We start from the raw sequence: 26,766 nt of genomic DNA, 5'->3' as shown, positions 1-26,766 counted from the left end.
TGACACTAATCAGAGCCATTCAAAATAAGTTCTTTTTCTGGTTTGCAAGGTTTTCCAAAATACTTCTCTTTGGGAACAAATGTGATACATAACAGAAGGCAAACACATCAAATCAATTAGCCAACTGACTATGCGATGGGATCGTTTTTCTACATCTGTCATACCACCCTTTTAGAGGAAGTCTTTAAAACTGCTTGGCACCAACAAAAGGACATTGCTTTGCATAAGAAAACAGAAGGTCATTGTTGTCTGGTCCTAACAAGTAGCAGCATCCTCTTTGTAAACAGACACAGTACAAAAAAAACATTAGTACTAAAAAATTGTGTTTAGACTGGACAAAATTTCTGTAGCTGTGAGGGATTTGAGTTAACACCAGGATGTTCACGTTGCTCACAGTGAAAAGCTTCACATGATAAAGTTTTGGTGGATTTATATCATCTTATTGAAAAACACAAAACAAAAATAGAGCTCTTAGGATTGTTGTTAGCAGTCTAGCGCAAAGTAGTCAGGTGACAGACAAACAGACGTGGGTTGCTAACCACAGACCCAGCTGCTTGGTCAAATGCATTTCTTATGCCGTACTGAAGATAGTAGTAGGCCATAGTAGGAAGGCCATAGTAGGAAAAATGTGCCACTGTATTGCATGTTTGCAGAAGAAGACAAACAGCCATTGGAGCACCCGTCATGTATTGACCTTTTGGAACGATGTTTGTGCTATTCGTGGTGTGATCCATCTTCATCTCCAAGTTGTGTCACCTGTCAAATTTTTTCCCGTAACACTAAGAATGTCGCACTCCATCTGCCAGGCTCCTGCATGCCTCAGGCATTTCACCTCAACTGTGAACGTAGTTTTTCCTTTTCTTTTCATTCCTCATTTGATCTCTATGTGACATGTACGAAGCAATAAACTTCACAACTGATGCATTTCTACATATCGCCTTTGGTGGGTGGTTGAAATCAAACACTGTCGTGTGTATAACTATATAATTCATGTTTATCATAACACTGAATTAAAATGCGAAATGAATGTAAAACAATATTTTTGATGCAAAAATTGAGTGAAAGAGCAGGCCGACTGTATATATTTCAGTCTGAGGCAGCTGCTTACTTTGGAGAATATCATTAATTTCCTGCCAGTGTTGTTGGACTTGGTCAGATTTCTGCCCTGGAGCGGTTAGCTTGGCTGAGATGACGGAGGTCAGTTGCTCACCACAAAGTCTCGTATTTCTCATCAGAGAGCAGTAGCACGAGGAGAAGGATGACAGATACTCTCACATGGCTAATAAAACAAAAGCACTCTATTTCCTGCTACTGATTTGTGTGAACGGAGCAATCCTGCGGAGGCGTTTAAGTGAATGATATGCACTAAATTGTGCCTTATACTGACAGGACTAAGAATTAGATGTATAAATATCTCAGTAACCAATCACAAAACATGTTTTTTCCATCAGTGTGAGTGTATGCATGTCAATCTGTGCAGCATATATGGATATATTTAGACCCTTGCCCACAACTACTTCCTGGGCACTCTCAGCAATAGCAATTTCTTACATGACATCATGCACACATTATTCATGAGTTTCTGGGACCTGATATAACCATTCCTGCTTGAGAAGCATTTGTATAGCCTGAATGGTTGGCACTGGTTCCTGGAAGTTTCTGGCTGTTACTGGTTAAACTTGGTTGTAAATGGTAAATGGCCTGTATTTGTATAGCGCTTTACTAGTCCCTAAGGACCCCAAAGCGCTTTACACAACCAGTCATCCACCCATTCACGCACACATTCACACACTGGTGATGGCAAGCTACATTGTAGCCACAGCCACCCTGGGGCGCATTGACAGAGGCGAGGCTGCCAGACACTGGCGCCACCGGGCCCTCTGACCACCACCAGTAGGCAACGGGTGAAGTGTCTTGCCCAAGGACACAACGACCGAGACTGTCCAAGCCGGGGCTCGAACCGGCAACCTTCCGATTACAAGGCGAACTCCCAACTCTTGAGCCACGATCGCCCCTAAAATCGATATCTTGAGCCACGATCGCCCCTAAAATCGATATCAAATAGTGATTGTTTTGGTTGCTAGCAGATTGACACAGTTGCCAGTAGTTTTAATGTTTGCCTACATAAGTACTCGCTAAACAGCCATAAAACCTAATTAAATGTGATGCAAACCACAAGCACAGTAATTTGTTAGTGACCAAAACAATTACAAGGAAGTTCTGACTGACTGGTTTCTAATCTTGTGTGAATGCTGGACAAGTTAGTGTCACATGGTTATCGGTCATGAGTCTGCAAAACCTGCAATTATTCCCCTTGCTATATTCTAAAGAAAGAAGAACAAAAGTTTATATAATCTCACATAACCCAGCCAACATCTGCAAAGTGGATAAAAATAATGTTGATGTAACTACTCAAAATCAATCACTCATTAAGTACTCACTCTTCCTTATATCCACTGTATGTAAATTAAACTCAGATCATTTCTTTGTGTTGTTACATCAAAGAAAAGTAGAAATATTATAACTACTGTATAGCTGTAATACATAGTATCACCTTATGTTATTAAAGCGAACAATTCAGCCTATTCACAGATCCAGAAGACACTGAAACACGACTGTCAACACAGTTAAACTGTAGCGTCCTATGGCATTTAAGGCCAGGATTATAGTCCCTTGTGTTCCTTTTACCATGTTTCATGGACCAGTGCAAAGTTGGTCCCTCCCATTTACCCTCTGATGATCAAATTTACATCATATTTATTTATTATTTACAGATATTACCTGAAAATTTGGTCACAGCAACACAATCATCACTCATAACTGTCCCTAACTGGCCATATTCTTCTTCCTCTAACCCTGCCCTGTTCTCCAAAACACAATTCAAGACTTGGCGTGTTGATAAAGTGCATAACATCCAGTGCTAATGCGCGCAATGTTATCAGAACAGAAGATCCAGGAGATGATTCACATGTAGGAGGAGTGGAACGGCTGCACAAGAAGACTACCTTGAAGGGGATTGTGGCCAAATTTAAACCAGGTATGACTTTAAGCTTGTTAGTCATGAAATGGAACATGTATATACACCAAAACAGCTCGGGTGCACACACAGACACACACATACTTGTATTTACACTGAGATTTTTGGCATAGCTGCGTCTCCAGTCACAGTTCCTCTCGGGATGGCAAACACTTTCAAACAGCCATCTCACGGCTGTACTCCTGTTCCAAACACAGCTTCCATCCCGTCACAACACGCCTTCTTCAATCAGCTCACATTTATTTCCCTCCTGTGCTCCTCAATGGGCCTTTATGGACCATTTTCATTACACAAAACCCACCTTTGTTCACCACAGCCTCTTTTTGGGAAGAGTCGATCTACATTTTTCTGCAGAGAAATTCTTTGATGTGTGGCTGTTTCCACTGGAATCGACGTAGTTCAGGAAAACTAAACAAAATTTCATGCGAGCAGGGTCACAGGCCATCTGCTGTTTTGTATATTATGTAATTCAGCCTGTCATCTGGGGAAAATAGACGGAGGTAAACGTCTTCGATGTAATAAATCAAGCAAGAGTGAGATAACATATGTTCAATTCCAGCATTGTAATCTACCACTCTCGTTTCAACCCAAGGTCAGTCAGGAACTGGGCTTCTGAACTGGATTTCACAAGCACCAGTTAATTTTGACACAGAAAGTAAACAACAAGCAAATTAGGGACTAACCAAACATCATTTGGAAATTACTTTTAATCAGGCCCATTTCCTTTAAGTGGATATGTAACAGAGCTAAAACCACAAGAAAAACTTTTTCAATTTCCGTGACCAGAGTCATCAAAACATACCCCAAAGGCTGAAAAAGAGGAGAAGTGAGAAAGAGCTGCACTGCCCTCACATATGTGGGATTTCTGTATTTTGTGGACTTTAATGACAGGAAAACAGTCGCATCCTGTTTCTGGTATTTAACTTGTTAAACCTGTAAAGATTATTGAAAGTATTTTAATCAAGCAGTCACATACACAGCAACACACGCATTTTACTGCAGCATCCAATATTCTAATATTCAGAGCAGTTTCAGCTAATAGTAAATTAGTCTTTTTGGCTCTACCTGTCTTTTATGCACCTTTACATTTCATACCAGGGAGTTGTCTAAGCTTGTTTCCTGGCAGTGGATGTGCATGTCACCCACTAAGTTGATGACAGTGACAAACTGGATTCCCACGTCCCACTGAAGGCTGTCATCTCCATATGTCATCTACATGTGGCCTACTGTAAATCTGAGAGTAACTGATAAAGGAAGGCAAATGACCAAAGATAAAGACAGATTGTACAAGGTAATTAAAAATTCATTCTAGGCATATCTGGGTTCACTGAGTGTCTGTGGCTTGTCTTATGTAAGATAGCACCTGGGTGCTTAAAGCATGCAAGAAATGTGGTATGTGATCAGGTGCTTTGAGGGCACCGCCTTGTCTGAATTTGTAAAAAACAGTGCAAGCTGTATGTCCAAAATAAATAACCCCAAATAATCAGTGTTGAAAAGATAGTAAAAAATGATAGAATTTTTCTATTTCACCCATGTTTGCATTCACATGGATGAGGTATTTGGATGAGGAGTATGACACTCCTAATGTAGTCTCATGTTCAAGGAACTAGAGATGGTTCAAGTTTTATGACATGACGCATTATCCTGTTGTACCAATACTCAGGTAGGCAGTTTGCTGAAAGTGCTTGTACAGTGGTCCATTGTTTATCGCGGGAGTTACGTTCCAAAAATAACCCCCGATAGGTGAAATCTGCAAAGTAGGCAACTTTATTTTTTACAATTATTATAGATGTTTTAAGGCTGTAAAACCCCTCACTACACACTTTATGCACCTTTCTCAGACATGCATGAACATTTTCACACTTTTCTCTCTTGTTCAAACACTCTCAAAGTTCAAACCTTCGTAGAAAAACAAGTCCAGTATTATAGAATGAAATCAAAGGAACCCGTGGTTGCCTTTGACGGTGCAAAACGTTTCGTCGACATTGTTGTTTGTTGGGGAGAAAACTTACAAACATACAGTACAGCACTTCAGAGTCACACTGCTAGCGATCAAAGATTTATGTAAATTTGACAAGGTGAACGCATTCTGCACCGTACAGGAGACACGGCACAAGGTTGATTTACAATGGTCTACAGCCAATCAGGAAGTAGAACACAATGCGCTGTAAGAAAAAAAAAGCATGCAAAATTGCACCCAAAAAAAATCTGCAAAACTGCAAGGCCGCGAGAGGTGAACCGCGTTATAGCGAGGGACCACTGTACATAATAAAGAGTGAGTGTACTATAAGCAGGCATTAACTCATAAAAAAGGGACACTTGTCTACATTCTCTTTTTTACTGGGTGGGTTTTAAATACTCAAGTAATAATTTAGTAATGAGCACTGACCAGGTAGGAAGGATGAGAATCATGAGATCCCTCTCATATATGTAGCAAACAAACAAGACATTAAATTAGTTCCACTCAGCGCCATGGTGGTTACAACTGTTGCCTCACAGCAAGAAAGTATTAGGTTCAAATTCACCATCTGGTTACTCAAGCTTCCTCCCACAGTCCAGACATGTAGTTAGTGGGGTTGGGTTAACCGATGAATATAAATTTGGCATAGGTGTACCCTGCCTGTCACACTATGGCAGCTGGTATAAATGGATTGATGAATGGATAAACTTCCAACCAGGCCCGAGTGGATTTTAGAATATAAATAAATTGTTGATTCAGCTTAAAAAGTGATTGTTCTTGGTAGAATGCATAGTGGATAATCTATGCATGCTTTTCCTTTATTTCATTTGGTCTTCATTATTCTGCACGATTACATGTCTTCCTTAGTTATACAGAGTCGCATACACTGCTTAAAAAAGAAGCTGTTTCTTGTTTGGTTCCTTTGAGGTGGTGATGGAAATCCTAGATAGCTAAGCCACAATAAATCAGAGGGAGGGAATTTAAATTCTTTGTAAACATGCTGAAGAATCCCTTGTTGACAGCTGTGGAAACGGCTGCGTTTTTCCTTTGATTCTACTCAACATTTAATTGAGTCTCTGGACTAAATACATTGACCACGCCACACCATGATGTCACAAAACAATAATCAAACAACAAATGTTGGTCTTTAGACAAAGTCTACTGTAAACTGAATGTTTCTTCCTTTCAGTATGTGGTTTCTGTGGTGGGCTAATGCCCGTAAATATCAGAGAAGGAAATGGCTAAGAAACCACAGAAAAACATGGACACACACATAACTCATCACCCAATTTCTCTCTGTCTGTCTGCAGTTGTTTGATTTTTTTTTATTCTTCTTCATCAGGAATCTGGGTGTCTGGTCAAGGCTCATCCCTTAAAGATCTAAGATTACAGCTTAAGTACCACAGACTTCCAAGGCAGAGAGGGCCAAGCTCAAACTACACCAGCTGTGTAACTTCACAAAAAAATCTGATTAATCCAGAGCAATAAATTTGCAAACCAAATAATTACATGTGTTGGGGGATTTTGAGCAAATACTTGCTGATGAATACATCTCAAAGCTGCAGAAAAACAAAGTCCCTCTTTTGTGTAGTTACATGGATAAAGCCAGGTTTCTTAACAGGAGACATCAAGCATAAAAGCTGCACCCTCATAATCTTCATATATACAGTGGGGCAAAAAAGTATTTAGTCAGCCACCGATTGTGCAAGTTCCCCCACTTAAAATGATGACAGAGGTCAGTAATTTGCACCAGAGGTACACTTCAACTGTGAGAGACAGAATGTGAAAAAAAAAATCCATGAATTCACATGGTAGGATTTGTAAAGAATTTATTCGTAAATCAGGGTGGAAAATAAGTATTTGGTCAATAACAAAAATACAACTCAATACTTTGTAACATAACCTTTGTTGGCAATAACAGAGGTCAAACGTTTACTATAGGTCTTTACCAGGTTTGCACACACAGTAGCTGGTATTTTGGCCCATTCCTCCATGCAGATCTTCTCAAGAGCAGTGATGTTTTGGGGCTGTCGCCGAGCAACACGGACTTTCAACTCCCGCCACAGATTTTCTATGGGGTTGAGGTCTGGAGACTGGCTAGGCCACTCCAGGACTTTCAAATGCTTCTTACGGAGCCACTCCTTTGTTGCCCGGGCGGTGTGTTTTGGATCATTGTCATGTTGGAAGACCCAGCCTCGTTTCATCTTCAAAGTTCTCACTGATGGAAGGAGGTTTTGGCTCAAAATCTCACGATACTTGGCCCCATTCATTCTGTCCTTAACACGGATCAGTCGTCCTGTCCCCTTGGCAGAAAAACAGCCCCATAGCATGATGTTTCCACCCCCATGCTTCACAGTAGGTATGGTGTTCTTGGGATGCAACTCAGTATTCTTCTTCCTCCAAACACGACGAGTTGAGTTTATACCAAAAAGTTCTACTTTGGTTTCATCTGACCACATGACATTCTCCCAATCCTCTGCTGTATCATCCATGTGCTCTCTGGCAAACTTCAGACGGGCCTGGACATGCACTGGCTTCAGCAGCGGAACACGTCTGGCACTGCGGGATTTGATTCCCTGCCGTTGTAGTGTGTTACTGTTGGTGACCTTTGTTACTTTGGTCCCAGCTCTCTGCAGGTCATTCACCAGGTCCCCCCGTGTGGTTCTGGGATCTTTGCTCACCGTTCTCATGATCATTTTGACCCCACGGGATGAGATCTTGCGTGGAGCCCCAGATCGAGGGAGATTATCAGTGGTCTTGTATGTCTTCCATTTTCTGATGATTGCTCCCACAGTTGATTTTTTCACACCAAGCTGCTTGCCTATTGTAGATTCACTCTTCCCAGTCTGGTGCAGGTCTACAATTCTTTTCCTGGTGTCCTTCGAAAGCTCTTTGGTCTTGGCCATGGCGGAGTTTGGAGTCTGACTGGTTGAGGCTGTGGACAGGTGTCTTTTATACAGATGATGAGGTCAAACAGGTGCCATTCATACAGGTAACGAGTGGGGGACAGAAAAGCTTCTTACAGAAGACGTTACAGGTCTGTGAGAGCCAGGGATTTTCCTTGTTTGAGGTGACCAAATACTTATTTTCCACCCTGATTTACGAATAAATTCTTTACAAATCCTACCATGTGAATTCATGGATTTTTTTTTCACATTCTGTCTCTCACAGTTGAAGTGTACCTCTGGTGCAAATTACTGACCTCTGTCATCATTTTAAGTGGGGGAACTTGCACAATCGGTGGCTGACTAAATACTTTTTTGCCCCACTGTATCAAAGCTTCTGGATGACAGAGGAGCCAGTAGACCTGCATTGCTGACAGAGTGAAAGGTGCAGAGGGATTCTGAAAAAGTGTGTGGGTGGCTGGGTATCAGTGTGGGTTTGTTAATTGATAACTTGACCCCCCACATAGACTCTCATACTTCAAACGCTTCCAGTTAAGTAGCAGTGCCCCTGCTGCTGCAACACTTTATGACAAAGTTCACTTGCTCGGCAAGGGTGCTTTTAACTCCATGTAAGTACATCACGTCTTAAATTATTTAACCAGGAAGTTCATGGAGCTTCAAATCTTTTTTCAGGGGAAACATGAGGTCGCATACCTTATACCACTGAACATAACATGTACAGATTTCGGCCAAAAATTAAGCAAATGAGAACAAACAAATTACATAATAACAAAACTCAAAGTCACATGACATACTAGTGAAAAGTATAATATACTGAGGACACGGACACAACCCCAGCTCCTGTTAAAGTTCTGTCAAACAGGATTAGGCTGCATTCTTTGCTAAGGCATTGTGGGAGCTCAGGCATTGTGGAAGCATTAGAATGAAGTTAAAAGCCTGGGTAATCCTGGATAGAGCTAGACATATTACTCTAAATAATTGTCTACATTGCACTTTGACTGTTGCATGTCTGTTTTTCACCCGCACTCAGTCCAGAAGTGTTTCAGTTTTAAAATCTCTCTCAGATTTATAGTACGTGGTAGTACAAAGGTTTTCAGGTTTTGTGCGATATGTGGGAAATATCCATCTCCACCTTATCCAATGTTGTGACTTGGCATTACAACAGTGGAATTTAGTCATGTGGGTGGTCAGAGGAATGATCTGGTTGGCCTGATTTTATATACTTAACGTGATAACGAGGTATTTCATTTAGCATCTGTGATGAACTGACTTCTGTGAGTTTTGTTACTTGTGAGTCTCTCTAGGGCAATTCAAAAGGAGCTGACAGGACCTTGTGGCCCTCTTTTGAATATCCCAAAAGGTTTAGAAGTGTGGAAAGAAAGAGGAAGTTGGTTTCTCTTTCCCCTCCCATTAAACATCTCTATTTTTCCTTTCTACTGAAACGTGATGGAGCCACTGCTGTCGTCTCTAAGCACAACCTGTCATTGTGGTCCACATTTTCCCAAGGATTACTGTCACTGGCCTCTTCCTTTTGGCCAATCACGGTGTCACTCACGCTGCCCTTGATTACAGTGGCTGGCAGGTCGATGTGAAGGTAATCGCTATTCGCTTTCTAATCCTTATTCTCATATTTGGGAGAGAGAGAGCCCGGTGGATCTTCTCACCACCCATCACTCCTCTCAACTCTTCTCACTTTCTTTCATTTCTGTCTGTTCTCTCTCCCATGCCGGTCAGCCACACAACGGCTCCATTCTCCTCACTGTCCTTCTGCCAGTTAAATGCTTGGATAGGCCATTAAGTGCTTTAATGATGCACAGAAGCGTGAATGATTTCAAAGAGAAGCTATGTCACCTCTGAGACTTGTGAATGTGTTTAATCACAGATTTAAGGTATTATAATCTCTCTGATGACAATATTAAAGTTGAATCCAAGGTAAACTGTATTCTCACATAAAGCTCTTAGTGGGATCAAAAGCATGTAGCCGTGGGAGTAAAAATAAATGTATTATCAAAGCTTTGATCTCATTCCAGGGTCTCTATTTCTGTGATTGCACAGTGAAAACAAACAGTTTGTGTCAATTTAATGTACTAAGCCACAATATATTAGCCTTCAATAAAATGTGTCTCAGCAATGTTGGGAATATTTTTTATTTTGCTGTGTCCTGTGTCAATATTTATTCTTTTCTAGTGAAAGTACGCATAGCTCTACAATGAAAACTGACAATATTACATAATAAAAATGTGAGGTCTGGCGTTTATTTGACGTCGTTTTAAAGGTCCACAGTCTATCAAGATTATCAGTATTAGTACCACTTGTTCCTGGAATTTTTTCTATTACTATATATACTATTTCCGGTTTCAGGGCAAAATGCAAACAGGTGTGGGTTTTTGTATACCTGTATACCCTTGGTTTGGAGCTATTTTTGCACACAGGAACCCTGGATCTTACCCTCGTCTCATGCATTATTGACCAGTGTGAGGTAATGTCCAAGCACACATCCTGGTTTGAGATGGAACCCGTGGATGGCTTTGTCCTCTCCACTCTTACACAACAATGGTTTGCCCTGTTCTCCCGGCATCTTTTGCTAAATTGGGACTTTAAGACAAAACATCCATCCAGTTCTGCAAGAGAAGTGGTCCTGAGACCACTTGTTATGTCCCCACTGCCATATTTATCAAACCAACCTATGACCTGATGCTGGTGCAACATAAAGCAATCAGCAAATGCAATACATTGACACCTCCTGCACTTTCCTGTAATAAAACAGTCTTATGTTATGATTTATGATTTTAAAAGAAATACATTTGAAAAAAAAAAAAGATTCTTTACATATCACTTCCTGTCTTATAAAGCAAATAATATGACCTTCTTCTTACACTATGTGCTCCCATGTCCATGTGCCAGACAATGATTTATAGGGATTTTTACATCTTTGACACTTTTTTGACCATTTTCTTTGTTGCATTCACCTAAGAAATGTTAACTGGACTAACTGGATTGGGGAGGGCACCACTGTTAAGTAGAAGATTAATGAGAAAATGCACAATAAACTAGTCATAGTTAAATATGGAAGGTGAGAGTGATTCGATCACGATCATTTATTTCAAAGCTGGTAGGACTGCCTTAAAAGAAATAAAGGATACTATGAACAGCATAACAGAACATTGCCAATGAAGCCTCTGCACCTATTTAATGTGATTCAGACTTCTGACAACAACTTTGTCTTTAATCAAAGATTAAAGGGTGCCTTTTCTTTGAAACTTACATTAAATTCAGCTTTTTCATTTTAGTGGGATGAGAAATATAAATGATTTTACTTAATATTTTAAATATTAAACTATTTTTTTTTATGTGACAGAAATAAATCAGCAACCAAAACCAGATCCTGAGATTAATTGTGTTTATATTTATCATTTGATTATCAAAAAAAAAAAAAAAAAATGAGGAAGAAATAAAAGGTTTGTTAGAGAGGATCAGAGTGTTTAAACTCTCAGGGTGGAGGTAATATTAGGCCAGCTCACTCTGTCAGGCTCAGGAGAGACTCGGAGGCAGACAGTCATGTAAGTTCACAATTTATTACACACAGACACCAGGTGCGGATATATACAAGTGAGGGGGCACAGGAAGAGGATCTCCGGGAAACACAGGCAAGGGAAGGGGACGGCTATGTACACAATCCTTCACTGAAGCTCAGGTAGCTCGGACTCCGGCTTTTGGCTGACCAAACGGCGGTCCTCAGGCTGGCGAGAATCTGGCACAGGGAGGAAGAACAGGTAAGCAGCGGCACGAAAGAAACTCGGGTAAAAGCTCGGACTAGAAATGACACTGACGAGTGTTACACAATAATCCAGCGAGGAAGCACTCTCAGCAGCTGCCTTAAGAAGTGGATGAGATGAGACGATTGTTTGCAGGTGTCCGAGCCAGGGGCTGGAGCCGTCATGACTCCGCCCCGGTAGAGCGCAGTGCGCGGAAGGGGAGAGAGAGATGCAGCACAACAAAAACAACTGTAGCCATACAGAGTCAGCCGAGAAGGCACAGGGTCATGACAGTACCCCCCCCTCAACGGGAGCCTCTCGGCGACCCACCCGGCTTACCCGGATGCCGCCGATGAAACTCGCGGAGCAGACCAGGAGCCAGAACCACCGACCGAGGCACCCAGGAACGATCCTCTGGCCCGTAGCCCTCCCAGTCCACCAGGTACTGAACGCCCCTCCCCCGCCGCCAAGAGTCCATAATGCGGGAGATGTCAAACACTCCCTGCCCATCCACGAGCCGGGCGGGCGGAGGGGGCCTGGAAGGAGGGCACAACGGGCTGGAGAGCACGGGTTTGACCTGGGAGACATGGAAAACATTATGGATACGCATGTTGCGAGGCAGCTTCAGACGGACAGACACCGGATTGACCAGGGCCTCGATCTCGAACGGACCGATGAACGCCGGGGAAAGTTTCTTCGACTCAGCACGAATGGGAACGAAGCGTGAGGAGAGCCATACCCGTTGCCCAACCGTATAGGCAGGTGCAGGGATCCGGCGGCGGTCGGCGAGCGCCTTATTGCGCTCCGCTGTCCGTAGCAGAGCGGCTTGGGTGGACCGCCAGGCCCGGCGGCACCTGCGGAAGTGATGTTGCACTGATGGAACTGTATGCTCACCTTCCACGGCGGGGAACAGGGGTGGTTGGTAGCCCAGTGAGGCTTCGAACGGCGACAGTCCAGTGGCTGATGAGGTCAGGCAGTTGTGGGCGTACTCAATCCAGGGGAGTTGCTCGCTCCAAGTGGTCTGGTTGTGAGAGACAACACAGCGGAGTGCTGCTTCGAGCTCTTGGTTGGTACGCTCTGTCTGTCCATTGCTCTGAGGGTGGAAGCCCGAAGAGAGACTGACCTTGGCGCCGATCTGTGTGCAGAACTCCTTCCAAGCCCGAGAGGTGAACTGGGGTCCCCGGTTGGAGACGATGTCCATCGGAATGCCATGAAGCCGGAAGACGTGGGTGGTGAGCAGCTGGGCAGTCTCCAGGGCCGTAGGGAGCTTCGGGAGGGCGATGAAATGAGCTGCCTTAGAAAAACGATCAACGATAGTGAGGATGGTGGCGTTACCTGATGACGGTGGGAGCCCCGTAATGAAGTCCAGCGCTATGTGGGACCAGGGCCGCCCTGGTGTGGGGAGCGGTTGAAGAAGCCCGGCGGGTGGTTGGTTGGGACGTTTGTTCCGGGCACATGTGGTGCAAGCCATAACGTACTCCCTGGCGTCCTTGTCCAAGGAGGGCCACCAGAAAAACCGCCGGAGGAAGGTGATGGTGCGGCGGGCTCCTGGATGACAGGTGAACCGGGCAGTGTGGCCCCAGTGGAGCATCTGGGGTCGGACAGCAGCAGGGACAAACAACCGACCAGGGGGGCCCGTGCCCGGGTCGGGTCAGTATCCTGGGCCTCGCGCACGAGAGCTTCGATCTCCCATGTGACAGCTCCAATAACACAGGTAGCTGGTAGAATTGGTTCAGGATCGGAGTCTCCCTCCGTACTGGAAAACTGACGGGAGAGCGCATCGGGCTTCACGTTGCGGGACCCTGGTCTGTAAGTGATGGAGAAATTGAATCTTGTGAAGAACAGTGCCCACCTGGCTTGCCGTGAATTTAGGCGTTTGGCGGACCGGATGTACTCAAGGTTCTTATGGTCGGTCCACACGATGAACGGGTGTTCCGTGCCTTCAAGCCAGTGCCTCCACTCCTCCAGGGCCAGTTTGACCGCTAGCAACTCCCGATCACCGATGCCGTAGTTCTGTTCTGCGGGTGAGAGACGACGAGAAAAGAATGCACAGGGATGGAGTGTACCTTCGACTCGCTGTGACAGAACTGCTCCCACTCCAGAGTCCGAAGCATCTACCTCCACCACGAACGGTTGCCTGAGGTTGGGCTGACAGAGGATGGGGGCGGTAGTGAACTTCTCCTTTAGTAGGGAAAAGGCCTCCTGAGCAGCGAGGTCCCACTGAAAAGGAACTTTGGGGGAGGTAAGTGTGGTGAGAGGTGAGGCAATCTTACTGTAGTGCTTTATGAAGCGTCGGTGGAAGTTGGCGATTCCTAGGAACCGTCGGAGTTGCTGGCGGTTCGGCGGTTGAGGCCAGTCCACCACAGCCCGGACCTTCTCAGGGTCAGGTTTGAGATCCCCCCGAGAGATGATATAGCCAAGGAAGGCCACCGTGTCAACGTGAAATTCACATTTCTCTGCTTTCACGAACAGCCGGTTCTCCAGGAGGCGCTGCAGGACCTGCCTCACATGACTCTCGTGCTCCGCCTGGGACTTAGAGAAAACGAGAATGTCATCAAGGTACACAAAAGCACATTGATTAATAAAATCCCTCAGAACATCGTTAACTAGGGCCTGGAAGACCGCGGGTGCATTGGTTAAGCCAAAGGGCATGACAAGATACTCGAAGTGTCCAATATGCGTGTTGAAAGCGGTCTTCCACTCATCTCCTTCTCGGATTCTCACCAGGTGGTAAGCGTTTCGCAGGTCTAGTTTGCTGAACACCGTGGCCCCCTGGAGTAACTCGAAAGCGGAATTCAGGAGGGGAAGAGGGTACTTGTTCTTTACAGTGATCTTGTTGAGACCGCGGTAATCAATACACGGCCGGAGCGTCTTGTCTTTCTTGTCAAGAAAGAAGAAACCTGCCCCCACCGGGGAAGACGACGGGCGAATTATCCCAGCAGCCAGAGAGTCATTGATGTATCTCTCCATGGTTTCCCTTTCGGGCTGTGTGAGGCTGTAGAGGCGGCCAGAGGCGCCTCAGGGAGAAGATCGATGGCACAGTCATAGGGCCGGTGTGGTGGAAGCGAGCTTGCCTCATCCTTAAAAACTGCTGCGAGGTCATGATAGACGGAAGGAACTGAAGATAACTCTGGCGCTTTTGAAGGCTTCCCGGGGAGGGAAGAAGGGACAGAAGGCGTGGCGGCCCGAAGGCAGGTCATGTGGCAACCCATACTCCACCCCATAACTTGCTCTTTCTTCCAGTCAATGTGTGGGTTGTGTTGTGAAAGCCATGGATAACCTAGTACGAGCGGGGTCACTGGTGCCTTAAACACACAGAAACAAATGTTCTCTACGTGGTTACCGGAGAGAGTGAGCGTGACAGGTAGGGTGATGTGCGTTATGTCAGGCAACCGGTGACCGGACAGGGCGGACACGCGGAGAGGATGAGGCAGTGGCCGTGTGCCAATGTTGAACTTGGAGACTAGCAACGCATCAATGAAATTCTGTTCTGCACCAGAGTCAATTAGCACAGAGAGGGAATGGGACAACGACCGGAGGGTGAGTTTTGCAGACAGCAAGAGACGGGGAAGAGGTTTGTTGCTGGACAGGTCGCCCACCAGTACCCCCTCGATTACTGGCGGGCGCCTCCTTTTGCCAGCGCCGGGCAGGCAGAGATGAAATGCCCCTTGCGACCGCAATACAAACATTCATCCGCGGAAAACCGGCGTTGTCGCTCCGCAGGAGTGAGTCGAGAACGTCCCAGCTGCATGGGTACCTCCCCCTCAGTTCCGAAAGCTCTAGGCTCCCGTGCGTCGGGCTGGGAGTCCCGAGAAGCCAGGGGCTCGCGAAACTGCTGTCTCCGTGAGCTCTGGCGCGCCCGCAGGCGATCATCCACCTGAATACACAGGGACATTAAAGCATTTAGAGAAGCAGGAAGCTCACGCATCATTATCTCATCCTTGAGCTCTTCGCGGATATTATTTAGCAGAGTGGTCTTCAGGGCCTCAGGTCCCCACTTGGTCTGTGCAGCTAGGGTCCAGAAATCAACAGAGAAGTCGGCCATGCTTCGCCTACCTTGCTTCAGATTAATCAAACGATAGCCGGCAGCCTCCACGCTAGAGCCTTTATCAAACACCGACTTGAAGCGAGACAGGAAGTCATCGTAAGACATTCCGGGGCAAGCCTGCAGCTGGGCCTGGGCCCAGGCCAGGGCTCGATCTCGTAGTAGCTGGGTGACGTAAGCGATCTTAACCCCGTCCAGCGAAACCACGGAGGCTACTGAAGCTACCGCGCTAGCGGGCGGAGTAGCTGTGGCTGCTGTAGTGACGGCAGGAGCGTGTGTTACCTGGGGAGGGGCCGCAGGAAGCGGGTAATCGGCCAGTGGAATCCGTTGGGCGAAAGCCTGAGTTAGAGATGCCACTTCTCCGCTGAGCCTTACTAGCATTTGTTCGTGTCGATGCAGAAGCTCCTCCAGGGACATGGGGGCTGTCGCTGCCGAGGCTGGGTCTGCCGAGTCCATAGCAATGGCTGGATTATTCTGTCAGGCTCAGGAGAGACTCGGAGGCAGACCGTCACGTAAGTTCACAATTTATTACACACAGACACCAGGTGCGGATATATACAAGTGAGGGGGCACAGGAAGAGGGTCTCCGGGAAACACAGGCACGGGAAGGGGACGGCTATGTACACAATCCTTCACTGAAGCTCAGGTAGCTCGGACTCCGGCTTTTGGCTGACCAAACGGCGGTCCTCAGGCTGGCGAGAATCTGGCACAGGGAGGAAGAACAGGTAAGCAGCGGCACGAAAGAAACTCGGGTAAAAGCTCGGACTAGAAATGACACTGACGAGTGTTACACAATAATCCAGCGAGGAAGCACTCTCAGCAGCTGCCTTAAGAAGTGGATGAGATGAGATGATTGTTTGCAGGTGTCCGAGCCAGGGGCTGGAGCCGTCATGACTCCGCCCCAGTAGAGCGCAGTGCGCGGAAGGGGAGAGAGAGATGCAGCACAACAAAAACAACTGTAGCCATACAGAGTCAGCCGAGAAGGCACAGGGTCATGACACACTCTCTCAGGCATGCGATAAGCTCTCCTGCCTCATATTTGACATGTTGGAACTTTACCTTATCTTTATATTCTGAGTTCAAGTACAAGCATCTTTACATCTGCACACCCACAGAGCTATGAGTGGAGCCTGTGAGACATTTAGGAGTTCAGGAGGTGAAGAGGCAGTGATTAGCCTGTCAGCTTCTTTCTTTACTTTAAGGACCAACAAGTGCGCCCTTGAGTGCGACCCCTCAAGGCCTACGGCAGACAGGGCTGGCCGCTCTCCATAACACAGGTGTTGTGAAGTACTCAGCCTGTAGGAAAAGTCTGTGTTAAATATAGCTTCCCCCAGAGGCTCAAAATAACCTCCTAAACTGCCTATATATAAATATGCTTGATATCTATACCCCTTTGATATAAAGGTGCACATAAACATTATGCATATTGTTCTGTTTATTGCCGGGGACATGTTTTATAGGAACAGATTCAAAAGTTGTTCCAAAAGTTGAAAAAGTTGTTTCCAGCTTTCCGAGAAAATTCTGGCGAGCCAGTGGCAAGCAGGTTAGGGTAACGCTTCAAGGAAGAAAAAGCTTTTCTCTCTGCAATTAAAAACATAGGGGATTAAACATCTTATTTTAGTTTTAAATCAGATTTAGATGAGCTTTAAATTGTCGGATGTAACACAGAGACAGAGGATTTTTGAAATAGTAATAAAGTTACACAAGAAATACACTGTATCAAATACACTGGCATCATGCTATTTCAGCTGACGTCACACTTCAATGGGTATTATTGAGTGTCACCTGTATTATAGAGTCAGTGTATGAAGGGTTAAATGTGGAAGAGGGGAAGCCCGAGCATTATGGGAAGAAAACGCAACAATAACAACAAACAGCCATAATGATAGGGGACTCCACCTTCAGCTAATCTCAGTGTGTAAATTTGGAACAACAAATTTATTGTTAGAGCGAGCAGGTTTCTGCCCTGTCTCTTTCTCTCCTTTGGGTGTTTAGCTGCGTGTGTGTCCTTTCACAATGCAGTCATTGAGGAAAAAAGCTTATAGTTATAATCCGGCTAATGTCCTCTGTCAGTCTCTTTATTGTTAACTGAATCTTTTATTTACTATGAGGAGTTTAAATAGGCTTTACACTGCTTTACCTACTCTTGGTATTTTTAAATCGCCCAGGTGTACTTTTTTGCTAAATTTACAGTGATATGTCAATGTCTTGTATTGAAAACAAAAAGCAAAACTAAAATCAGGATGGCAGTGAGATCGCAAGTGTTTCCAAAACTGCTCTCATATGAATTGTTTCTGTGCCTTAGCAGTGAGTACAGAGAACCTTATTTGGGGAATTTTGTGGACGTGACTTTCGTTAATTTTATTGTAAATTTTAAACTGTTAAATAACACACATGGCCATATTTCTCTAAGACCAATTATGGTGGAAGAAAAAACATAGTCATTGTGATTTTAATGAAGTGGATCATTTGTAGGATGCAAACTGCCCATGTCAAAGTTACACCCTTTTGTAAGCGCCATAACCCATGACTACCTCCTACCAGCTATTCATTGCTCCTGTTGAGATCTTTTTTCCTCCCATATTTCAGAGGCATGTCGTGGACACTCAGCAAAAATCTTTTTGTGTGTAAAAATGCCTTCTGTTCAGGTTAGTGTTTGCATGGCCATGCTGAGTACCATCTACGTGAAGGACTTCTCTGGAAGTGGACTTCTGGTTGAAATCTACGCAGAGCCTACAAAACAACCTATGTAAGTGGCTAATGTTGTTGCCAGCATTTGTCCTTGTGTGTGGTTCATTATGTGTTAATTACTGTGTGGTCGTGTCCCGGTGTTTTACATGAGGTGCCAGCCAACAGAAACAAGTCATATGCTGGGACTTTTCCCCCAGCTCTTTGTCGTGTTTTCTTTTTTCAGTGGCAAACATATTTCTCGCTCAAGTTTTTCCACTTCTTTGTAGGTTCCCTCACGTCCATTCTAATAGTAACAGCAGTCTTAATCCAAGAATTTGCTGACATTAAGTCCTTATGTTGATGCTATCATTATTATTCCTTATATTGAGATCATGATTGTTACTCTCTCAAAGATTAATTACAAACCTGAGCCAAAAAAGTACCCTGAGATGCACAGGAGTAATCAACGGTTCTTGACAGGACATCACACAGTTATGATAGGTTATGGTTTAAGTCCTCAGTGACACAGCTAGATTCAAGAGAGCTGTCTTCAGCATGGCGGCTATTAAAGTCTGCCACAAGCTTCCTGGGTTTCTGCCATGACAAGCAATCACCACCCTGTGGTCACAGATGCTTGCAGCTCTTTTCACAAAGAAAGTTTTGAATGGCATCCCTTCTGATGCCATGTCTCCAGCCTTCCTCTCTAACAAAAGGCAAAAGTTCACCAAGAGTTGAATTTTGAGGTATAAGAAGGATGATTAAAATGCTTGTGTTTACTGAGTCAGGCAGCGTCCAATTATTTCTGATCCAATTCACAATCAGCTGATGATCACTCAACGCTCCTTTGTATTTGATGTATTTCTACAGACCAATTTGTTCCCATTGAGAACTTTCCAGTGGACTAGTTACGGCCGCTATCCCATCAGTGTTGTATATATGTACAGTGTTGTGCCAGCATGTTTCTATCCAAAACTACTACAATATGATCATGCTGTAGGGAGTCTGAATATTCCTCCATTTCTGGTTTATTGCCCCAAAGGTCATTCATTATTTTTCAACAGGTCAGAGTTTATAACAGGGTAGATATCCTAGTTTAATTCTGAGCTCCTCAACAAATGGTAGGAGAGCTGTGTAACAGCCTGTCACACTGCATCATTTAATGTAGACAGTATAGTAGTATATTGTTTGTCATATTCACCTTGTTTCTCAGCAGAGATGGCAAAAGTACAGACAGTCTGTACTTAAGCAGAAGCACTGATTCGACACCTTTACTCAAGTAAAAGTGAAACATTACAGGCTCTAAATGTATTAGTATTGCCTCTAAACAGGAAAAGGAGCACAGTGTAGGGTTAAAGTGTGATTAAGCAGGTGGGGAAAAGAAGCAGTTGTAGTGACTCAATGTAGGGAAAAGAATCACAACTCACAATAATTTCTGTTGAGAGCGCCAGCAGATTTTCTTACTTTACTGGCTGTGAACAGCTTATCTGGGCGAATGCTGCTCTGAATTTTACTGCTGTTTGTGGATTTACACATTTGAATTCAACAAGATGTCGGGTAATCCATCCATTCGCTTCCGCTTTTCGGGGGGGGGGGGGGGGGGGGGGGCGCTGGAGCCTATCCCAGCTGTCATAGGGCGAGAGGCAGGGTACACCCTGGACAGGCCGCCAGTCTGTCGCAGGGCCAACACACAGGGACACATAACCTCACATTCACTCCTAGTGGCAATTTGGATTATCCAATTAACCTATCCCCACAAGCTGCATGTCTTTGGACGGTGGGAGGAAGCCGGAGTACCCGGAGGGAACCCACGCAAACACGGGGAGAACATGCAAACTCCACACAGAAAGACCCCGGCCTGATGGTGGAATTGAACTTAGGACCTTCTTGCTGTGCGGCAACAGTGCTAACCACCGTGCCACCGTGCTGCTTGTCGGGTAATGTTTCAGAGTTTGCCCTGATTCTTTTCCATCCTGTCGAGATCTGTGAAAGCAGATCATGCGGAGTAGGGAGAGGACCCAAATGCAGACGCATGGACTGAAGGCGAGCCAATAATTTAGGAAAAAGATAAAAATAAGACAAACCTGAGAAAACAAAACAAGGAACTAAACTATAAACCTAAACACTGAGAAAACCTGGAGCATTTGAAACATGGCAAGACATGGGTGTGTAAATAGACACTCTGACAAAGAACTGAAGAAAACTGAGACAATATATACACTGAGGGATGATCAGGGAAGTGGAAACACATGGGAACACAGCTGGAACAAATTTGTATATAATAGGACAGGGGAAGCAAAACTGAACACAATTAACACAAGATGAGACTGAGAAAATAAAACAGGAAGTAGCACACGTCCTCTACACTGACAGTAGAGTATGCTGTCTTTTTTCCCAATGGTATAAAGTTGGTATGAATGTGGATTTCAGTCAATGAGTCTAAGCATTATCAGCTAAAATTCATACCATGACCACCACAGCCACTGTGCACCAGTACACACCCAAATACAGCAGCTGGACCTTTAGATATCAACACACTGTGCAATAAACGTCACTCATTTTATGCTCACAGTAATGAAGTATTTGTACTTTGTTACTTCCCACATCTGGTCATTAATGTTGACAAAGTAGGTTTGACTGTTGTGACATATGTCATATATACTCAATGCCCTTTCAGTGGATGTGTTTCACACATTCAAATGCAAATGCAACCCTAAGTTGGATGAAGGAGAAAAATGGAGGAATGGCTGTGTATGGACATAATCCTTTTCCTAATCCTGAGTAGTTTGGTTTGATACTCTGTGCAAACAGGACTCTATTTGTGGGGCTCTACCCAAATTACTATAGCTGCTGCAGCACCACTGTGCTGTGTTTCTCTAGCACCTGTGGGTTCCAAGTATACAGCAGTTCATGAGTATCAAGTTAAAACTAAGAGTGTTTTCACAATTCCAGTGTTTAGTCCATTTAAATTGAACTCTGGCTCACTTTCCACATTGGTGTGGTTTGTTTGTACAGATACGAACAAAGTAATCACACTCTGGTATAGACCCAAACAACCGCACTGAAAACCTTTGGAGCAGGTGGTCTAGGTCTGGTTCCAAATTAACTGCAGAATGGTTCATGGGCTAACAGTTAATAATAATAATAATAATAATAATAATAATAATAATAATAATGGATTGGATTTATATAGCGCTTTTCAAGGCACCCAAAGCGCTTTACAATGCCACTATTCATTCACTCTCGCATTCACACACTGGTGGAGGCAAGCTACGGTTGTAGCCACAGCTGCCCTGGGGCAGACTGACAGAAGCGAGGCTGCCATATCGCGCCATCGGCCCCTCTGGCCAACACCAGTAGGCGGTAGGGTAAAGTGTCTTTACTGCTGTGAAATGAGAATAAATTTTCTATGTTCTGCAGTAGCCCAAACGTTCTCACAAGGTTTATAATATTGCATTTTGGTTTACTTAGAGCATACTTGTGTTTTTCTCTGTGTGAAAAAAATCAAACCACAAAATGAAGTTAACAGACTCATCAACTGACTCTAACCAGAGTAAATGAACTATAGGTGGAAAAACATCTGTACAATTTTATAATTTTTCCAACCATTCTTTCCAAATGCCAATTCAATCTCATTCTTAAAAATTTGGGAAAACTTAAATCATTCTAGTTTTGACTTTCAAACATGAATCAGTCTAGATTAGACCTCAGACACATAGGCTTGAAGACTCGTCACCAATCTCCTGCTACTGTCATGGTCCTGGGTCTGGGGATGTGTGTTCTGGTTTTCCCGCCATAAGGCTAGCTACACCTGAGGAGGATGATTGCACACACTGGCTGCTGATCAGCCTCGTGTGGGTACTCAGCAGAGTTGCTGAGCTTTGGCTGACGCTGGATCGTTGTGTGATTTCCAGGAGAATTTTTGAAACGAGAGGACAGAGCGGACGTTGTATATAGACACCAGGGGAGTGGAAGCACAGGTCACGAACACTGGGAAAAGACACGGCACGGGAACTGGTGACGCACACTCGTCCGGAGCACACACGGGGATTTATTGATGTATTGTTATTTAGCTTCACTGAGAATAAACGCACTGTGTTCATCGGAGAGAGTCTTGCGTTTGGGTCTTATTTTCCCCAACCCCCTTGACAGCCACTCTCCGGTTGGTAGGGAGGGATGTGCATTCGCTTTAAAGTAAAGTACCTTTCCCACTCCAGCAAAGTATTGGCGACTACAAAAAGCTACTTTCAAACAAAGTAATCACAAAGAGCTTTGCTGCTGTACCATATACGTTTTTCACACAAGTTACTGCCAGTAGCCTCTTAACCTTTTTGTAGTTATATAAGTAACATGTTTTATTCTGACTTATCTTATTGTTGCGGCTCTAACGTTGATCTGATCTAACGTTTCCTATCTTTAATCTGTACATTTAATGTAATTGTCAAACAATATCCTATCCATATGTACATTCCAGCTCTATGTATGGTGTTGTACAGAGTGGAAGGCCCAATTTATGAACTGGCATTAGGGTTTATTAAACGATTGCTGCTGGAAGCCCACTTTGATACAAGATCAAGATAGAACATTCCAGTCTTTGATCTCGGTTTACCCCAACAATGCTATATGGGGAGGGAGGGGAAAAACAAGTCCAATGTAATTATGGGAGAACTCATTTCTCCTGGCTTCCTGTTATTGAGAACATGCTGCAAATAAGCTGAAGGCACGGTATCAGCAACATTAACAATGTTTCCTCTGACTGGGCAACTGCCTCTTTGATGTGCTGAGAAAAAGTCACACACACACTGCCAGTTCTGCAAGGAATAAAGAGAGAAAGTGAGGTGGGTGGAGATAGTGAACAAAATGTGACAAAAGAGAGGAGGGCGATGTGGACACAAAGGAGTCATGAACTCATGTGAATGAGATCTGAGAGTAGTATGAATGGCAATGAAGCATTGTTAAAATGTGGTCTTCACTGACAAAGGTGATGGTGCAAAAAGGAATTTTATGCAAAATGCCAAATATCAAATAATCAGTTCCCAGTTTATCCTAGAGTTAATATCAAATTTTAGATGCAAGTGGGCAAGACTAGGAATTTACTGAAATAGCTTACCATACTTTTTCTTGCTATCATTACCAGTTAGCATCATATTAGCTGGTTTATCCAGTTATTAACATATATAGTACTATCTACTATGTTCAAGCACGACTGTTCCCACTCTTGTCCTGAAAACACGCAGCCTTTCATTTGGGCCCAGGTTCAAATTAGTTTGTGTCATCATCGCAGTGCCTCTTTTTTTTTTCATATTGGCCATGGCACAGTTCACTCAACTGGGCTCAAGTACAGCAAGTAGCAATTGCAGTCAAACTGGACTTTGGAGGTCAGACATGCTTGGGTTCAGTGTGGATAGCATAATGTGAGTACATCCTTTGCAAGCCTGTCATTCACCCAGGTTACAGCCCCAGCGGAGCACAGCACCCCTTTCTCTTGTCTGACGAGAAGTTGTGCAAAAGCAAAGTCAAAAAGACAGATGGCAATATCATGAGCTGGTGAGTTCTTCAGAATTTTATAACTAGGAAATGAATGGCCACATGTAGGTTGTGTCATATTAAATTGGCATGTGACCACAGTTATTTCTAAATTTCAAAGTGCATCTGCCCCAACGTGTAAATCAACTAGAACACTTCCTTGCTCTCGTCCTTAAAGCCAATTGAACTAAACAAAAAATGATTTGAGAAACAAAGTGGCAAAAGTCCCTGTTCATGTCAGGACCACTGGCAGGGCTATTTGGCTGAATACTACAGAGCTAACAGCTCTTAACTGTAAACCAATCAAAACATCTAACCGCTAGCCCTGTTAGTTAACTGAGGAAACTGGGTACCCGCTGCCATCTATGCGTTCTAGATATGCATACATAAGTATGACACTTTTGTATACTCCTAGAAATTATGGCAAATAGTCTGTGTGGATTAATAATTCTTAATAAGGAATAATTGATCTTTCACGTTGCCTGTTAAAGATTTTGTATATATATATACATATATACATATATACATATGAATGTTCAGAAATGTATTTTGGGTTAAAGGGAATTGTTTTCTTCCAAGTGACCACTCTCTCTTTTAACGGAGCCATGGTCATTGCACACTGGAGGGCTATTTAGGGCCAGTTTTATCTGAAGATGAGTGCAATACCTTACATCTGTCGATCAATCTGAAGCTACTGCCAGTCTGTACCTTTTGATCTCATTCAAAGGCTTCTGCAAAGTTAGTTCATTCAATTTTCATTTCATTTTATTTATATAGCACCAAATCACAACAACAGTTGTCTCAAGGTGCTTTTCATCTGGAACTAATAATTGCAAAGATACAGTTTAAGGGCATTACTTATACTATTAAATTAGATGCTAAGTTATTAAACAGTTATTTTATTTTGTTTAACACAGCTGGCCACATAGTACATCAGAAACTCTCCAAAAAGAGAAACAATTCAACCAAAATAAGTTTAGCTTCAAACATTTACTACAGCTGGTAATCTGTGACAGAAGACTTACATGGAAAATGATAGATTCCATAAAACAAATTAGGGAAAAAATAAAAGGAAAAGGCGTCTCCAAATATTTATATTTAATCCTAAATTGATATGTTTGCATATAACGTTTCCTCCGAACTTGTGGTTCGCCGCTCCTTCCTGGATCGAATCTGAGCCGATGATCCAGTGCTGTAGCGGCACGCAAGCTGTAATTTTAATGCAAACACAATTATAAAAGCGGGATCCTCCACTATCATTAGTGGCGAGAGTCTCAAAGGCTGCAGCCACAGCGCAGCATGTAGCTGACATTACATTGCTCCAGAATGAATGGTAGTGGTAGAATACTATGATCAGAGAGTTTGGGGAAAGTTTGGAGATGATTTCAAAAGCCAGTCCAACATCCTGAAAATCACAGAAAGAACGAGCAAGAGAAATTAAAGAAGAATGCAAGAGAAATTTGAAACCCTAAACTCGCCAAATTAAACAAGCCAAGTTTAAGAAAACATGAGTGCAGTTTGTGCTGCTAGGCTTGATGTTTGCTAAATTGAGGCATCTACAGGCATAACAAACATTGTTATCATTTTTATGCTAAGGCAACAAGAAACCGCAAAGCAGGATACACCTCTAATCTTGGTGTGGGACAGGTAGAGACATCACCATTTAATAAGTAAATGCAAATTATTTCATATGTACTTTTACAGCTTCCAAATAACGCGTGTCAGTGTTTGCTTGTGGATTTAGGCCATCTCAATTCTTCTCACGAAGACTGAGTCATGGATGTTGAAAATCTTGTTCTTGTTAGCGAATCTACTTCTTTATGACTCAGGATATTGTTGTTAGTTTCATTATCATGCTGCAGAATCACTGTGCTGCTGCTCAGAGGCCCTTTTTTTTGCTGGTATGATTGAAAAAAATCAAGACTCTATCATCTATGATTATGTGTAGTGCCGTTTTCCATACTTTAAAGTGTAACTTAGGAAATTTTCACACTTAAACCTTGTTTACTGTGTTCAAAAGTGTCTCAGTTAGAAAGTTCACCACACGTACTGCCCAGATTTGCCTGAGGAGCCTGAAAGTTAATACAGGAAGAGAGTCCTTTGTTCTCGGCTAGTCATATCCAGCATCTGTGGCAGAAACATTATTAGTGAGGCTGCTTGTTACTCTCCAGCTAGTTGCTGCTATTAACGAGCAAGCAGCCACAGCTTGCGTGCTCTGCTGCATTTCAGAATACAAAGCGTTTGGCTACAGGAGCTGTTTAGCTGAGCAGAGCATCTGGGGGTTGGTCAGACGGAGATCAGATATCTTTCCAGTCAACAGAGTTCATTTGGGAAAGGCTTCAGTGTTTTAATCTACACCTGAGTATGATTACTGTGTTTACACGTGCCCACTCACACTAAGGGGGGAAATCATACTAAAGCGCACAGGATGTGAATGCAGCCTTACACAGCAGTTACACAGCAGGTGCACTTGATTTCCCCTTAAACTGGAATGTGTTTACACGTGTGTGAAGACAGTAACTTCCATAGCTCAGCAACAGAAAACAAGTGCAGTTCTATGTATGCCATTGATAGTATACAATAATGCACAACCTTTGCGATAATGTTCTGTCCTCACTAAGTGTTGTCCTCGTGAATGTAGACTCAGCTATACAGACAGCTAAACACTCTCCTAATCAAAATCCAAGGAACAGATGTGTTGAGTTGGATGATTTAATAAGGAAAAAGTGTGAAACTGTTGACAAAACCAGAAATAGCAATAAAAATGTTGCATCAATATACAATATAACAAACACACCAGTAAGTCACATATTCGAAAATATGAGCACAATATTTATCTGTTTAGTGAGTGCCCGAATAAAACATCAAAT

At 43.7% G+C, this 26,766-nt stretch overlaps 1 long non-coding RNA gene across 1 annotated transcript; it reads right to left on the bottom strand.

Annotated features, from left to right (window-relative positions):
- Positions 1 to 16,273: 16,273 nt before the first annotated feature.
- On the bottom strand, positions 16,274 to 16,707 carry LOC146501863 (uncharacterized). The gene is made up of 2 exons (XR_014869578.1): positions 16,486 to 16,707; positions 16,274 to 16,406 (listed from the first exon to the last, which is right to left on the bottom strand). It is a non-coding gene; the product is annotated as an uncharacterized LOC146501863 (long non-coding RNA).
- Positions 16,708 to 26,766: the final 10,059 nt, after the last annotated feature.

The sequence above is a fragment of the Neolamprologus multifasciatus genome, chromosome 15, assembly GCF_963576455.1.
Source record: "Neolamprologus multifasciatus chromosome 15, fNeoMul1.2, whole genome shotgun sequence".
In the NCBI taxonomy this organism is placed as follows: domain Eukaryota; kingdom Metazoa; phylum Chordata; class Actinopteri; order Cichliformes; family Cichlidae; genus Neolamprologus; species Neolamprologus multifasciatus.
The sequence above is the reverse complement of the archived record's forward strand: the minus strand, read 5'-3'. Positions and strand labels throughout refer to the sequence as shown.